The sequence below is a fragment of the Apostichopus japonicus genome, chromosome 15 (assembly GCF_037975245.1).
Source record: "Apostichopus japonicus isolate 1M-3 chromosome 15, ASM3797524v1, whole genome shotgun sequence".
NCBI lineage: Eukaryota > Metazoa > Echinodermata > Holothuroidea > Aspidochirotida > Stichopodidae > Apostichopus > Apostichopus japonicus.
Window position 1 is genome coordinate 8,163,811 of NC_092575.1, and position 17,565 is coordinate 8,181,375.

General features: G+C 34.9%; 1 protein-coding gene across 2 annotated transcripts in view; it reads right to left on the reverse strand.

Moving 5' to 3' along the window:
* LOC139980554 (uncharacterized) overlaps positions 1-17,565 on the reverse strand; it is a 51,155-nt gene that overhangs the window by 13,509 nt on the left and 20,081 nt on the right. The gene's annotated exons all lie outside the window — the stretch shown is intronic.

Sequence of the window (17,565 nt, forward strand, 5' to 3'; positions counted from 1 at the left end):
TTCACACTCTGACCAATGTGACCTTTGAACTCCAACAAAACTAGAGAGTGTGAATTAAAGCTTTGCTTAATAAATTTATACACCACATATGCCTCCTTTTAGGCCTTATGTTAACCAAAACCAGGGCAAAGTCTTTGTTGGTCAACGATCAAATTTCTGTAAGGAAGACCAAAATAAACTTTAGTAGTCGTACAGTGGATTAGTAAATCAAATTCAGATGGTGTTATAACTATGTAAACCCCAATTAAATTGGTATCATGCTCCATCACTCTGGAGATCCTAACATAATACAAAAATAGTGACCAGGCCCATGATCCACCCGAAGGGAAGTTTTACCGCAAAGCTAGTGTTCTAATCAACAAACCTACATATCTCTCCTACATTTGTACAACAAAGTCATTCTTTGTTATTTTTGTTGCATACTTTGGACCACCAAATTTTCTGTTTGGACAACCAAAAGGTAAGAATTGGAAACCAGAAAAAAAAATCTTTAAAACTTTGCCCTGACCTTTGACCTTACCTAAAATTAAGAAAAACAACAAACCCCCTCCAAAATATTGGGTTGTTGTATTCAATGGCTTCTACATGGTACCCCTTAATGTAGAATGGCACATGCATGTCTTTCACACAATATCTGTAATATGCTAAATTAAAATACTGTCAATAGGTCATAAATGAAAAAGTGCCTTCCTAAAAACTGGAGAAGTATGAGCTGTTTGGAAGCTAATTGCCTTTTGTTACCGTTGCCATAATATCCTAGCCCCCCCCCCCCCACCACAGAGTTTCAGACTTTCTTGTCAATTATCTGCATCTTAGGGATCTGGAACACATATTGATCAATAGTACTGTACTTGACAAAATCTGGAATGATTGTCCGGCCTGTGTTTGATTTGTCATGGATTGACCCCCAAAATAAAAGAGTTCCTCTCCTTACAGCATGCTGACAAAGTTTGCACATATAACCTCTACAAACTTCACAGGACCTTTAACAAAACTAAACAGGGTATCTGCTGAGTATGTGACTTAAAATACCAAGTACTGTACATGATCCGCACAAGGTATTTACATTGACAATCTCCAATAATCCTCGACCACCAGCAAATGCAACACTCCCTCCTTATTTTAGAAGCATCCAATGACCATAACCACATAGATCTCTCAGGGACTGTTTAACATTACAGACATAGCCCACTCGAAGTTCAGCCAGAAAACAAGATAAATTGATTTAGAAAGTTTACATTGGACCCATGCTTGGTATCAGACATTCAGATCCCCAGCTTAATAATAATAATAATAAATGAACTTATAAAGCGCTAAAATCTACGAAGTATTCAATAGCGCTGTAAAACCCTAATAGAACGCCAACTTGAAAAAATGAGTCTTCAAGCAAGACTTGAACTGACTGAGAGTGGGAGAACTCCGCACAGATATGGGCAGACCATTCCAGTATCACCAAACAGGACATTGAGGTTTGACCACTAGGAGAAAAGGCTACAGTAGGTGCTGCCACTGCTTGTCAACTTACCCACGTAACAAAAAAAAAACCTTCAAAGTTAGGGTCACCACTGATCTCGGGTCAACCATACCCCCCCCCACCTCCCTGCACTGCATTTAATAACAAATTTAACACCGATATGGGTCTGGTCCTTCCTCAATCCTTGTCTATCGCAGCCTTCACATCGCAGATGTTGATTGGCCTTTACACTTCAAATCTGAACTCAAACAAGGGGTTGAACCACATGCTCACAGTCTGATGTATATTGTGTAATTATCAATCCTGTACATGGTTTGGTCAAGTCAAAGTTGCAACCCAACACATAACACATCAACTGAGGTTTGGCAAGTGGGATAATGAGGGAGTCATTCAAGTAAAGAAATCAGTGCATTTAAAAAGATAATTCACAATGTACATAGATTGATCATGAGGGAATGCAAAATAAACATTTAAGGAGATATGTTGCAATAATTCAGTAAACCTAACAAAACATGATTGAAACTTTGTAAACATTATGTCAGTCTCTGATGGTAAGGATTAACCTGAGAGTGGCTTAGGCCACATTAAAGCACACTGATCAGCTGACAGAAATGCAAAAACTTACTTTCTTTGTTAAGCTCTTCAGCTAACTTTAAGACAAAACAAGACCTGATATCTCTACAAAAAACCAATGAAAGAAAAACAGAGAGCAGTAAAAAGTATTTTTAGATCTCAACTTGTCAATCTACACATAATGCAGACAATTTATAATATTGTGCACAACGGATAAATAGAAGTGTTTCCTTTAGTCTCCTACAGCCACACATGAACAGAACTGACCAATCAAACACAAGCTTCAACATCTGCTGTAGCAGTAACTCAAATAATGAGTCAATCCTTGCCAAAATTTCCTATTTTGTATTAAAGATTTGCTCCAGGAGACTGTGGACATCACATCACAAACCTTCCTCCATATTCAACCATCTATCCTGGTACCGTAGGAAAATAAAACACATATTTGCTGTTAATCAAAATGAAAGCAATGAAAACACAAATGTTAACTGTGAACACACAACTGTAATAGAGTAGGATTTAGTTCCTTGTTTGAAGTAGAGGGTTACAATCTCTTTTGTAAACTTTGCTTGTCTTTATCTAATCATTCCTTAATGGGAAGGACTATTTACTTGGCCCAAATCTCACCCATTTGACACTATTTTGAAGGTTTATCTTGTCCAAACTGTTTGCTCCATCAATTGACATCTTAAGTTTAACAACAAATTTGCTAATTAGAATGCTTGTCACCCTAAATGTCTGACCAAACAATTCTATGTCCATTTACAGATGAATCATGGCACCAAACAGAAAACAGAAAACCTCAATTGGAAATAAATTGTCAAGTCTGAATCGCTGTACAATAAGGAGGGGGGGGGGGGCTTTTGTTTTTACAAGTTTAAGGTTATACAATAATTCAGTTTCCTGAAGATGAGGTTCCGTTCGCAAAGCTAAAACGGATATAAAAGCAGTACCACTCTACACTGTAATTGAAAACGAAACTAGACAGAACCAACCCTTTTTCATTACGGTCGCATTGGCGACGACCATTCTCGGCTGGCGATGAGAATTTCTTGAAAAATTAATGCTAGTCGCCAGACCTATAATACTGTGGCGATCAGTTTTTGCAACTGAAAATTTCACCAATGCTTTACAAAATAACGAAGGTACCCGCCCGACGTGGTACTACCCGGTTCCTAATTTATTACCCGAATCCTACGCAAAGTGTGATGCTTTTTTGGCAAACCGATGGTTAGGCTTAGCTAGATTTCCATTGACTTAGTGTGGTGTAAGTCTACCATGTGGTCGAAGATAACAGCAATAATGAAAGTATTCCATGGATATCTTATAACTGCGTCACAATTTCAGCTAATAAAAAGACGGCTAGGCTAGATTACCCTATTGACTTAGTGTGATGTTAGGCAACCATGTGGTTGAACGTAACAGCAATAATGAAAGTATTCCATGGATATCTTATAACTGCTTCACAATTTCAGCAAGTAAACAGATGGTTAGGCTTAGCTAGATTTCCATTGACTTAGTGTGGTGTTAGGCTACCATGTGGAAGAAATTATTATTTATTCATTCCTTTATTTCATAGAAGGAAAGGCTGACAAGGAATTTTATGAGATGTTTATGGGTTATAGACGGGATAACTAAAAAATAATAATCGCAAGTGGCTTTTTACTAATCGTTTATTCCAAATGCGATCAAATTGCAATCTAGCGGCTAATGCGAACCATGGGGCTGCATATTAGATAGTAGTAGTAATAACTGTTTAAGAGCTAAATTGGATATTTATATGGTCTGATCCAATAGACGTGGAGAGCAAGCATAATCAGCGGCAGCAGTGTGATGTTAGTAGTAATGTTAATTATATGAAGTTATTAACAAGTTAATGAAAGAAACAAAAGCAAATAGAAATTATTGAGGAAGGTTTTATACCTTATCTTACACCTATGTATTTGAACATGAAAACATAAAGTAAGATATTTTTCACCGTACCCATTTTGTTAGAAAATAATATACATTAGCCTATGTCATTATTTTAAAATCAAAATGTACTACTAGCCACTGTCATCAGTACTAACTACTGTACTAGCTTTAAAGTTCAACGTTAGTGTAGTCAGCACTGACAGTAGTGCTAATCGATGTTGAGCCTAGGCCTAGTGCTTTTTGTACTAATATTTAGCATATCAAAGTGGCGATCACATTTTCATTCTGGGCGACCAGAATTTGGGAAAAATAAAGATCTAGTCGCCACAGGATTTTCCTCCTGGCGACCTCATTCACTGGGGAATGAAAATGGGTTGGAGAGAACTCTAGAGTATTATTTTTCTTCAAATCATTCTCACCATTAGACATAATACAATATTTGCATAATGTATTGGATGACACTCAAATCTTCACATTTCCCAAATCGTCAATAGTTAGAAATATAAAGAAGTTAGAAAGTTACGTAAGCTTGTACAGGTGCATGTTGCTTTGAATCTGTCAGACAACCTGGTGATAGCAAAACTTGATCTTTAAATGAAAGACTACTGTAGGTACTTGAAAACTTTTATTGCCTGTAAAAATTACAACATAATTGATAGACTTTGGCAGAAAGTTCAAATGTTTACAACCCAAGATATAAGGCATTACATTTTTCATAGGGCAAAGTTTTGCTTACTTGCTTTATGTAGCCAGATGCTCAGTGTAGCTGAGGCCATATGACATCTGCCTCTTATTCAATTATATAACTTATCATGGCTTGGTAAGAATGGTGCAGTAACAACAAGCCAACACTTAACACAGCATACAGGAAAGTTAAATACTGATATCACAATAGTTGTATGTTAGAAGCTAATATCAGAGATGACAGTTGGATGTTTGTGGTGTTAGGCTTGCTCCTAAGATGAGAGACTTTTTGCATGATCTTAATTAGAGCAGAGAACTTCACGAAATGAGAGTATGAATATTTGATCTCAAATACAGTATGGGGCAAGGAGAGTTGTGAAAAATGACAGAAAACTGTTTACAGTGACAGGGGCTCATGAACCAATTATTGCAGTCACATTTTCAAAATGTTAGCTACCAATGACCTAGCTTTTGTAGTTTACAGAAACTTCAAGGTTTTCAGGCTCTGTACAAATATTTGTGAAGTTTTTTTATTATTTCCAAAAGTAACATTCTTGACACCTAAAGCATCATACATGTTTCCGATGTTTGAAAATCCTTTGTCTGATTTATTTTAAGATCTGCTATATGATGTGGTTTAGTGCAGGGAACCATATTTGTGCAGTTTTGAAAATATATCACAATTCCCCAGACTACAAATCAAACTTTCGTTCAGTATCAACTTAAGTATCATCTGAAAGTTACTTTAAATGTTTAAACATATGTAAATTTCTCCAACTATTATTAAAGTGGTTTGCCAAAAATCTGAGATATCACAAAACTGGCAAAAAAAGATTGTAATAAAATTAGCAACCTTCACTAAAAGAGATTTACTCCTCTCTAGATGAGGCAATCTCAGTAGAAGTCTGTTTTCTCGACCATGAATAGCTTGGTTAATGGCTAGCTGCTCCATTGACCGACTAGAATAAGCTAATTAAAGGTCACTTTGTAAAATTAAGGCATCTAAATCCTCCTTTTGAAAGTAACTAAATGGCTTTTAGGGTTGCAGAGACCTTACAAAGACTGGTTATACCTTTTCACACAGCTGTATTTTACCTTGTATGATGAAAGAGCCATTAGTTCATAGACAAAATTTGGAAATCATGCCAGAGCAAAATAACCTTGCACTTTCCTCATCTTTCTTCTCCTCGGGAAGGAAGATGAGAGTCTGTTACAGAACGGCAAATCTAATTTAAAAGAATGCTGGATAGAAACTGCTTCATCTGGCAAACTAAAGCTGTGCTAAAGAAATCAGAGAGGACTGCTTATTGCAAAAGAATAAACAAATCAGACATTCATTTCTCTGAAACTTGAAGGGAGGGAATACTATGAGAGCAAATTTCCTTGACGGTGTAACCTTGAGGTAGTGATTGCAATCAAGCATACTGTATGGATGAGAGTGTAATCATCTTAGAAGGCTCTTTATCAATCACCATTTCCTGAGAAACATTTCAAAGGAGTAAGTGAGTCAAGAACAAAATCAAGCAGAAATCATTTTAGTTTTCATGTGTAAGAGGATAATGTCTTGGCCCCCAATACAATTTTATTTTTATTTCTTGATATGCAGGGTTTTAGAAAGTATCACAGCGGTTGAATGAGTCTGAGTCTGCCCAGTTGTACTACAGTATGACGCTATTACTGTGACCATGTCTGGAGATCAACTACATATGCTTATTTCTTCTAGTCTCTTCAAGCTGATCCCAATGCATATATTTCTTTACTTCTGAAAACTACTAAATTACTTTAATATGCTTTAAAATATGATTTTGGATGGCTTGTAGTATGTATCATCATATTTCATTGGTACAATATTCTATTGTTGTATGCAGATGGTGGTGGTCCAGTTAGTGCTAGGAACTCTCTGAGGATATGTAAACCCAATCGGGATCTTCATATTTCTACCGAGGGCACTGTTGTTTTGGTCCTAATGCAGATTCAACGGGCTAGTTGTGAAAAAATGTTTCAAAAAATCTCATCTTCAAAAATCACAAATGAAAATTGCATATACACCACTAATGTTCAACTAGGAATTGCTGTATATTTCAGAGGCTTCCATACAATGTTTGCTGAACCTAAAAGCTTAAACTCAGTGGACATAATTGAGAATATGTCAAAGAAGCTTTCTGATTGGTTGATGATTATACGTGTGTAAAGTTGCCAAACAAACGATTGGCAACATTCATTCCTAAAATGTACTAGTTATGAGTGGTAAAAACCATATATTAGCTTGAATATGTCACAGGATGTGTGAAGTAGGGAATGTACAGGTTAAGTTTGCCCAGAAGTGTCGATCAGAGATACCTCAAAGGATTACTCAGTGATTGTAACTTGTCAAGTTTTGAGGAACTAGCTAAGAGCCACATGACAGCGCCCTCTATTGATTTAGGACATGGCTGGAGATCCCCAATAAGAGAGTACTACTTTAAGTGAACATTAGCAAGTAGACTTAGCCAATTAGACTTCATATTAAGGACAGGAGGAGGAGGTGAAAAGCCATTGAAGGGACAGTGGTGAAAGTGGGGAACCTGCAAGCAACCAAGACCACCAAATTCTGAAACAGTAAATAATATATACCCATGACAGGTGAGATTTGTGTCAATTTGAGTAGATTATAGAAAATTGATGCACTTTACAACATGTCTGTCTCTTAAAAGGTTCCTACTGCATTATAGTTTTGGTGATTGGCAAAATATTAGACGAGGTATATGTCATGCTTTAGATGCACTGACTGACAGTTCGTAACCTTTTTTTTATTTTTGTTTAGTGGTAATATTTCATGCAGCAGCTATTATGTCTTTTAATTTTCTCTAAGGAATGGTACAACCTTCAAAGCTACATCTCCAGCAATGACACTGGCCAAGCATGAAACATGACAAGCTTGACAGGAAGGGGTGATGAAGGCCATTTCACAGCTGACTGAAGCTATCTATTGGTAAATAATCTGGCTATATCATTCTGCTTTCTCTCCCTTAAAGACATCTGATCAACTTTGGGAAAAAGAGAAAAGCAAGGATATAGAAGATTAGCAACTTGCTTAACTTACTCAAACTGTTGCATGACTTCACATTTAGCTGTAGTAAATGGTCTGTCATCAGCTTAACTTATGGCGCCATAAATCTTTGAACTTGGATCGTCTTTTTATGTCGGATCATTTGATAGATTACATTCACTGGCACTATCAGTAGGCACTTTACTGACATACTGACTTTGAAGTCAGAATTTGATTAATTCATTAATATCATTGGTCACTTGCAGACTAAGGTCACTTTACGGAGACATTGGTATAATAACTCTAATCAATTGATTAAGACTATGACTACTTGTACAATCAGTAGTCACTTTACTGGGATCTGACCGTATATGACCTTATTGGACCTGATCCAGACCTGATCGCATAAAGAGTACAGTCAGTTAGTCCCTTTACTGTGATCTGACCTCATATGTCAGAATCTGATCACTTAAAGAGTACAGTCAGTTAGTCCCTTTACTGGGATCTGATCTTACATGTCAGAATCTGATCACATAAAGAGTACAGTCAGTTAGTCCCTTTACTGGGATCTGATCTTACATGTCAGAATCTGATCAATTAAAGAGTACAGTCAGTTCCTTTACTGGGATCTGACCTCATATGTCAGAATCTGATCACTTAAAGAGTACAGTCAGTTAGTCCCTTTACTGGGATCTGATCTTACATGTCAGAATCTGATCAATTAAAGGGTACAGTCAGTTAGTCCCTTCACTTGGATCTGATCTTACATGTCAGAATCTGATCACTTAAAGAGTACATTCAGTTAGTCCCTTTACTGGGATCTGATCTTACATGTCAGAATCTGATCACATAAAGAGTACAGTCAGTTAGTCCCTTTACTGTGATCTGATCTTACATGTCAGAATCTGATCAATTAAAGGGTACAGTCAGTTAGTCCCTTCACTTGGATCTGATCTTACATGTCAGAATCTGATCACATAAAGAGTACAGTCAGTTAGTCCCTTTACTGGGATCTGATCTTACATGTCAGAATCTGATCACATAAAGAGTACAGTCAGTTAGTCCCTTTACTGGGATCTGATCTTACATGTCAGAATCTGATCAATTAAAGGGTACAGTCAGTTAGTCCCTTCACTTGGATCTGATCTTACATGTCAGAATCTGATCACATAAAGAGTACAGTCAGTTAGTCCCTTTACTGTGATCTGATCTTACATGTCAGAATCTGATCACTTAAAGAGTACAGTCAGTTAGTCCCTTTACTGTGATCTGATCTTACATGTCAGAATCTGATCAATTAAAGAGTACAGTCAGTTAGTCCCTTTACTGGGATCTGATCTTACATGTCAGAATCTGATCACTTAAAGAGCACAGTCAGTTAGTCCCTTCACTGGGATCTGATCTTACATGTCAGAATCTGATCACTTAAAGAGTACAGTCAGTTCCTTTACTGGGATCTGACCTCATATGTCAGAATCTGATCACTTAAAGAGTACAGTAAGTTAGCCCCTTTACAAGGATCTAATCTTATATATCAGTATCTGATCACTGAAAGAGCACAGTCAGTTAGTCTCTTCATGAATTTGTGTTTACTCAACCAGATTATCCTTACATTGAGATTACAATCACTTGCAGACTCAGTATTTATTGTACCTGGACATTAATCTCTGATCTCAGGGTATGATCACTTGATTAAAATTTAGGTTACTCTCAGACTCAATAGTCACTTATGGATCTGAGAATCACTCAACTAGAGTTGATCATTTCATTGAGATAACAGTCACTCACAGACTCAATAGTCACTTTATGGATCTGAGAATAGAGTTGATCATTGAGATTACAATCAATTGCAGACTCAATAGTGACTTTATGGATCTGAGAATCACTCAACTAGAGTTGATCATTTCATTGAGATAACAGTCACTCACAGACTCAATAGTCACTTTATGGATCTGAGAATAGAGTTGATCATTGAGATTACAATCAATTGCAGACTCAATAGTGACTTTATGGATCTGAGAATCATTCAACTAGAGTTGATCATTGAGATTACAATCAATTGCAGACTCAATAGTGACTTTATGGATCTGAGAATCACTCAACTAGAGTTGATCATTTCATTGAGATAACAGTCACTCACAGACTCAATAGTCACTTTATGGATCTGAGAATCACTCAACTAGAGTTGATCATTGAGATTTAAATCAATTGCAGACTCAATATTGACTTCATGTACTGTGATCAATTAATTTGAGTTGATCATTTCATTGTTACAATATAATATGAATCACATAGAAGCCTAAACACTGATTCATATAGTAAGGCAAATTCTACATTAACTACTTGAAATGAAAACTTGCTTAAATTGAAACGAACTATGCGATTCAATAACATTGGATAATGGCACGAAACGATCTTCAGGCTGAATTAAAAATGCTACTTTAACATATTGATTTTTGCTCATTTATATTACCATACAAATGATACAATGTACATGTATGTGTAGTGGTCAAATTGAGGAAATCTTTTAACCATTAAGACTACTGAGCATACTGTAGTTTATGTTCATGTTATTCTTGGAAATGAATGTAATAATTCATTATTAATGAATGAAATAATGAATGTAATAATATGTAATTATTAGTACATAGAACAATTCTTTAAGAAACAGACTGGCATCAAAGTATGTATTTGTAACACAGTTTCTCTTTAACCAAAGTGAACATAATGTGCAGATTAAGGTAAAATGGGATAAAATAGTTTTATTATTTACCAGCTCAACCAATCATGGATGACTAACATCAAATTAAGTAGTTCTATTGTATGTGATCTATATACTTTGTCCAATCTTTTGAGTATGTGTGGCCTGCAGTGTTGTTCCAGTTGGACAATTAAGAGAAATTTCATGTCTGTTTCCACAAATACATTTCATCAATATCCTTAAATGGTCCATTGAAGAAACAATTACACGCTCCAATGAGCATGTCCAAGACTACTATACCATGACTGAGCCATCATTATCATTATCATCATCATCATCCCTCCAGGCAGATACGGCTAGTACCAGGTTCAATGACTTCTAAACAGAAGAGTTGTTTTGCTACAATGAAAGGCTACTCTCATGGAAGTCTTTGACAGTAACCTAACTTTTAAACTTCATAAAAAAAAAACTTGGACAAAGAATTTACCTTCAATAAAACAAATAACAAGTTGAGAAGACATTCATCAATGCTACTAGAGCTTAACCATATCACATTTCTATTACCTTCAGTGACTACTGTACCTTAAGAGAAGTAATCAACAAAATCTCTCTTAATCTTTACAAATGTGTTAAAACACTTTGGTCGTGCATTTTTGCAAAATTGCATGAGGAGAATAAGAAATTAAATGAGATTTATTTAGTCAATATACAGTACTAGCAGATCAATCAATGGAGGATGATTAGAAACTGAGCATAATGTGAATAAAAGAAATTAATAAATTCAACATTATTTTCTTCAGTTTATGTTGAATTTATGACTATAAGTCAAAGATATATTCAAGGCCAGTTTCTGATCTTAATCCATGAATTTATAACAAATAACTTCAAAATCTTTGTCGAAGTAGAAAGTAGTTACCCCTATAACTGTAACATTTTTCTTTTGTCATTTATCTCACTTTTATTTATGAAAAATAGACAGCTCTGTCAACAATTATGCCAAGGTATTCTTGTGAAGGTAAATCTCTATATCAAATATTCATACAGATCGGATGAAGAAACGACAATATTAAAATCATGTCTGCACATTAATAACAAATCCTTTTAAAGTAGCTGTAAGCAGCATCTCTTTTCTGTATCTTTTCAGTATTTTTTTTGTCTTGATGTCAGAAACAAGCCAAAGCAAAAACATAAATCATTCTGATTTAAGATGCAGGCAAATTAACTCTATGAAAAAGTAATAAGCTTTCTTGAAATCAGTGTTACATTTGTCATCAGCTTTGCATTTGTAATTAACAAAATAATTCAAAAGAAGCCATTAGTATGAAAGAGGAGCTTCTGTATGTGCCCATGAACCAAAACCTTAAATCATTCTGTCAGAGCCTTAACTAATTTTGCTCTTAATTATATGATTCATATCGCATAATGTAAATATTGATAATTATGCCACGAATGTGATGTGGGTACTCTTTGAACAAACTGTAATGGAAGATGACTTTCAAACTCTCTCAGATGGTCAAACTTGTAGATATTTTACCTCTTTGATTTTTCTTGAAGGTAGGAGTGCAAAGGGAAGGTGAGAGGACTTAAATAAACCATAATAAACCAGATGCTTCTAAGTTGCAATTTTAAATAAAAGCTTAAATGTTATTATTTCTATGTAAAAAAACACTTTAATGACATGTTTTCTTCAATTATCAGAATTGGTTAAGGTCCTCCTTCAAGTGTTAGAATCTTTCTTTGCTGTCAATCAGTATGCTAATGTTGTTTGCTAGAGTCTGACAGTTAGATGTAAAGCTAGCTAAGAGCATAATTTGACAACATTGGGAACCTTGGATGCAAATGTAATGAGCAATTGTTGCATCTTATTATGTGGACCAATCCTGGGATAATTCCCATTGACATCAAATGGTTTAGATCCTTCAAGGTAAGTTATCTTCATTTCCTTGAACAAAACGGTAAGCTGCCAAACAAAGGTAGTCCATGAAGACTGAACCTGAAACAATGACATTAGGCATCAAGTTTGCCACAACAACAAAAAAACAATTGTAACAAGTTACTCAGTTACTCTGCAAGAATAGCCAAATGAAACAATTTGAAACAATAACTTGTAAGAGTAGCCAAATAAAACAGAAAGCACATGAAATAACTCACTGTATTTTGTAAGAGTAGCCAAATGAAACAGTATTGTAATAACTTCCTTTGTAAGATTAGCAAAATATAACAAAACATGTAATAACTTACTTTGTTGGAATAGCAAAATGGCTGCAAGCACATGGATCCTGCAGGTACATAGCCTGAAGGGTACCCAGTCATGTCTATGGCTTAGAATATTATTATCATAGTTACAACAGAATGTAGAAGACATCAATTCATGCACTATAACTCATGAACTCATGAATGATAACTTAACATGGAACTTCACTTGGTGTAACTTAAATTTAAAATGGATGATAGCAGTATGATCCAAATTACACAACATTATATAATGAACAACAAATCTTTATTGCTTCCCTTCATATTTGTACATAATGGGGAATTATGTCAGGAAGCTGATCTTTTCTATTCTTGAAGTAACTTCAAGTAAGTCAAATGTAACTTCATGACCAAGTTCAAAGCATCTATTTCAATAATCATGAAAGATTAAATTTTCATATTCATTAAAAGGATTATTGCACAGAATGATATATAAATTCTTGGAATTGAAATTTGTCCACAATTCATGGTGTACATGAGCATGTTGTTTCTGGCCACATTTTAATTTTGTGATTAAGATTATTATTATTCAGACTGCTGATATCATCCATCCTCAACTGTGCAAAATAAAATTGGTTCCAATTGTCTTAATGTTTTATTCAGAGTTATAGGTTATGGTCCAACAATGACTGGATATGCAAACAAACAGATTTAGTAAGTCTGTAATGGTTGTAGCCACATAATGCTCCCATTAGGATTGAGGAGTATCAAAATACTGTATGTTTAAGTCATTACCTGGTTTATTATGACTGATACAAAACTCCACTCCAATCCAAATGTAGCTGCTAGCTCAGTCTAAAATAACCTTCAAGAATAATTACTTTTAAAAATTCTTTTTAAAAAAAACACAAACAGTACTGTTTATTACATATTAAAGGTTACTCATAAAAGACTTAAACTGCTAGGCAATTTAGCTGTTTTTTGCTAACTCTAGATCTTCAAATTATTAGGAAGCATATGTTTAATAGCTGAAGATATTTGTATAATATCACATATTATTCAAAGAACCTTAAAAATTATTGCTTGAAAATTGGACTTTATTATATTTGTGGCATTTTTCTTCTGCCTCTGTCCTTCATTTCATGGCTGGCAAGTAATTATGGAAGCTTTCACTACCCATTTCCAGTGTAAATGCAATAAAGTATCAAATTAACAATGCTGACTTTAATATTTTTAGGTAGATTATGTCTGTGGAGTTCTTAATATAATTGAGTTTAACAATGATAAATTATAGGTAACATGAATAATTAATATTTGAATACAATTAGTCGCATTAGTATCAAAATATCCTTTTGTGATTATTAAACTTTTGAAGATAGCCCTCCATCCATATTTTGCATCATTAACATCCAGGAAATCAAGCAACTTGTCGAAAGTGTGACAAGAAATCTGGTTACTTTTTCAGTGTTTTCTCCTCATGTTATTCACCTGCAGATGGGATCTCTCTCTAAATTTTACAATAGTGTGAATTCATAATGCATATTGATCAATTTTGATGGAATTAAGAAGAAACAAGTCAAGTGTTGACAAGGAAGACTGCAAAGCCCAGTTTGAGAATTTCTTGTTATTTTACACAACACTTGAAGACATTTCTCATTGTGGATAAGCCTATCTAACAAATTGAAGTGACATTGGACAATCCCTGATGAGTCCCTAGAGCATTAATCTATGGTGATTTGGCGCTCCTATTGATACCTACAATGGTTTATTTATCTGAAAGACACTTCTTATAACCATCTCATGATATATCTTCCGGCAAAGCAGATTAAGACCTGAGTAGGACATTACATTATCAGAACCCTTATCAACACAAAATATATCACAAACAGAAGAGAAATACCATCAAGGCACCTTCAACATATAATACACAATGAACTTCTTGTATGGTTTGATGTATGTGTCAGGTTCTAAACACATGAACAACTCAAAGCCTTGCAACTCTGAAAAGCTAGAAACTAAACATTCATTAGAGAAACAGCTGGAATTTTGATAAATAATGAACCCTCCACAAGAGGGAATTAGAGGCAAATGCTTAAAAGTGACTCATATTGCTCTGTTCATTATCATAACCAATTATTGGAGTTGAGAATGATACTAACATGGCACTTTCACATTCCACTACACAAATAACCTTTTTGTTTTGACCCATGTAATTGATCTGTTAACACATGACTCAATGTCACACCTTTGAACACTGAGAAATTGAGTGCATAAAATGCACAGACCTACAACTAAGAGATCTCTCTACAGAAGAAACTTCACAAAAGTCTCGTAAATACAAAATTTAATCAAAGAACAGAAAGAAAAAAAAACAATCTGGGTACATAGGGACTTTCTATTGCAAATCAATTTTTGGTGTAGTCTTCTTCATCTGGAAACAAGTGACCCTAAAAACAGTAGATTAATCAAACAAAAATGAACTGGCAGGGAGAACTGATAATAGAGGGGGCTATAACAGAATTCCTATTGTTCTACCAAAACGATCCAATTAAGAAGTTTGCTGTATTAGAGAACAGTTTGTCATTCACAAATTTACATCCGATACATCCAAGCTTAATGCTTCCGAAATTTAACGATAGGGAAATATGTGAAAACAAACTGGAAATAAAAGTGTGACTGATTGTAGTAGACCTTGATTGATAAGGATTATCAACACATTGGTACACAGGAAACAGAATGTACACATGACAAAATGTTTATGCTCACAAATGATATTATCAAGGACAGAAGCTTCATCATGGTTAACCAGCACAACGAATCACTACATATGGCCCAGCATTTCTGTACCAAAAGGTACAGAAATAGGTGAAATTGAAATGTTATGGTATCAACCATAAGAGACACATAGTGTCACACACACACGCGCGCACGCACACACATACAATCAACCTCAATATAAACAAACAGCTGTAGATGTTTACCTTTATAGGGATGCATTCAATGGCAGCATTGTATGGAATGACATTAACATTAAATAATCATAGATAATTCATCGTTTGGCAGTAAAAGATTACCATTCCACCCTATTCCCTTAAACAAGTTAGACTAACTGGTACACACTAAGGAGATGATTGAAACATATCTATACTTCAATGCACTAAATGTGACAAATAGGCTATTTGTGTCTCTATAATCAAATGTTACTAAGCACGTAATGTTGATGTTTATTAAACTTGTTATTCTTAAAAGACTTGTCTGGCAGCCCTTAGAAGTTACCTTAAAAAACGATAAATAATTTTCCAAACATGTTTACAAAATATGAGAACGCGAATGTTGCGTTTGACAGAGAAACAATTTTTTAATCATTTAGGATGGATATTTCAAATATACTTTGAACAGTAGAGAACGTGACATAATCTTCACGATTGCAGATTGCGACATAACCCACGCTCCATACAGTTCCTACAGTAATCACAACAAAAACCGTGTTTGAATACAGATTAATTTCTTCCTTAATTTTCGGTAAAGTTTCTTATAAATTATATATTTTTTTCAAAAATTGTTAACCCGTCATATATGTAGTGCGTCAGCGATTTTGTGATTTTTGTGTAACACAGGATAAGTTGAACAGCAGACTCTTCGTTGTTTATACATCGCGCTGTCCATTTCAAAGAATGTTCGCATGTAGGCTACTCTAACGTTTACAATTGGACAGTTCTGCAAAGCCTAAGCTTCTCGATACTACATTCTGCTCTGACAACGATTCCGCCATTTTTCATCTTTCGAGGTTCCAAATACTTTTCCTTTTACTGTAAAGTTGAGCCGTGAATTTTTTTTCAGCAATTTCGAAGAACGGTTTATGAAATGTGGTTTGAGTGTGTATTATGTGCAAAGCTATGTACGTACTAAATGGGTATGTAGGCTATATATGTACATTCCCGAAGTGTACGTAATATATGATAAGCAATCACCTGTGCGTGTACACTCAAGAGTGTATTTGCTGCGGAAACGGAAGTGCTAACTTCAAGTCGCTCGTTTTGCCTATTTGCCTGCACTACATAATTCACCAAATTGATGCGTTCGAACAAATGGTGCTTTTGGTTAGAAACTGGTGAATTTGAAAACCAGATTTATGCAAGAAGAAAACGTTGAATGGGGAGGATTTTCACATGGCTAGAAAGAGAAAAATAAGAACTATGAGGACAATGTATCAAAATCTTCCACCAGACAATTTCTTTAACAGATTTTGCATTTGTGATTCACATGTAACAATCATAACCCAAGTCACAGAATTTAGACAGAATTAAAGCACTGATTTGTCACATTCCAACTAAAAGATTGGAAGCCTTAATTAATCATTCTACAGCTCTTCCTGCATTTTAGATATTCATCTTTGTAATATTCTAAAAACTGGGTGCTCTTTCAAGGCTAAACTATGCATGATAATTTCAAATCCACATTCCAAGACAATCTGTTGATCCATTCTTTTATAAATTGTAATATGTGAAAAAAAATATATCCTTTAATTGCTTATAAAACCAACAGTCCATTGATGAATGACACCCTTAAACATTGTTAACACAAGCTGCTCAGGTAATGATCTGTGTGCTAGACTTGACGTTTCAGTCACTTTTATTGGTAAGCTTCTGGTATTCAAAGGACCATTTCTCTAAGCCAAACTGCTATAGAAATACAATCTGGATTGAACAGTGTGGTAATGAATTAATTCTACTTTAACTTTAAGTTTACATGAGACTATTTTTCTCAATATATCAACCTAAGTCAAGAAAGAGCTAGTCTACCAGACCTAATTCAAAACTGGAATTGTCTTACAAATGAACATTTATTCATACTCGTTTTCTGATACATCATTTCGTAACAGTTTAATCCAAATAAAAAGTGAACCAAATGCAATGTAGGTCACAACATAGCCTTGCATATTGCTCAAGAAAATTCAGAATTGTATATCCAAAGTGTTAAGTGTCATCCACTGAACAC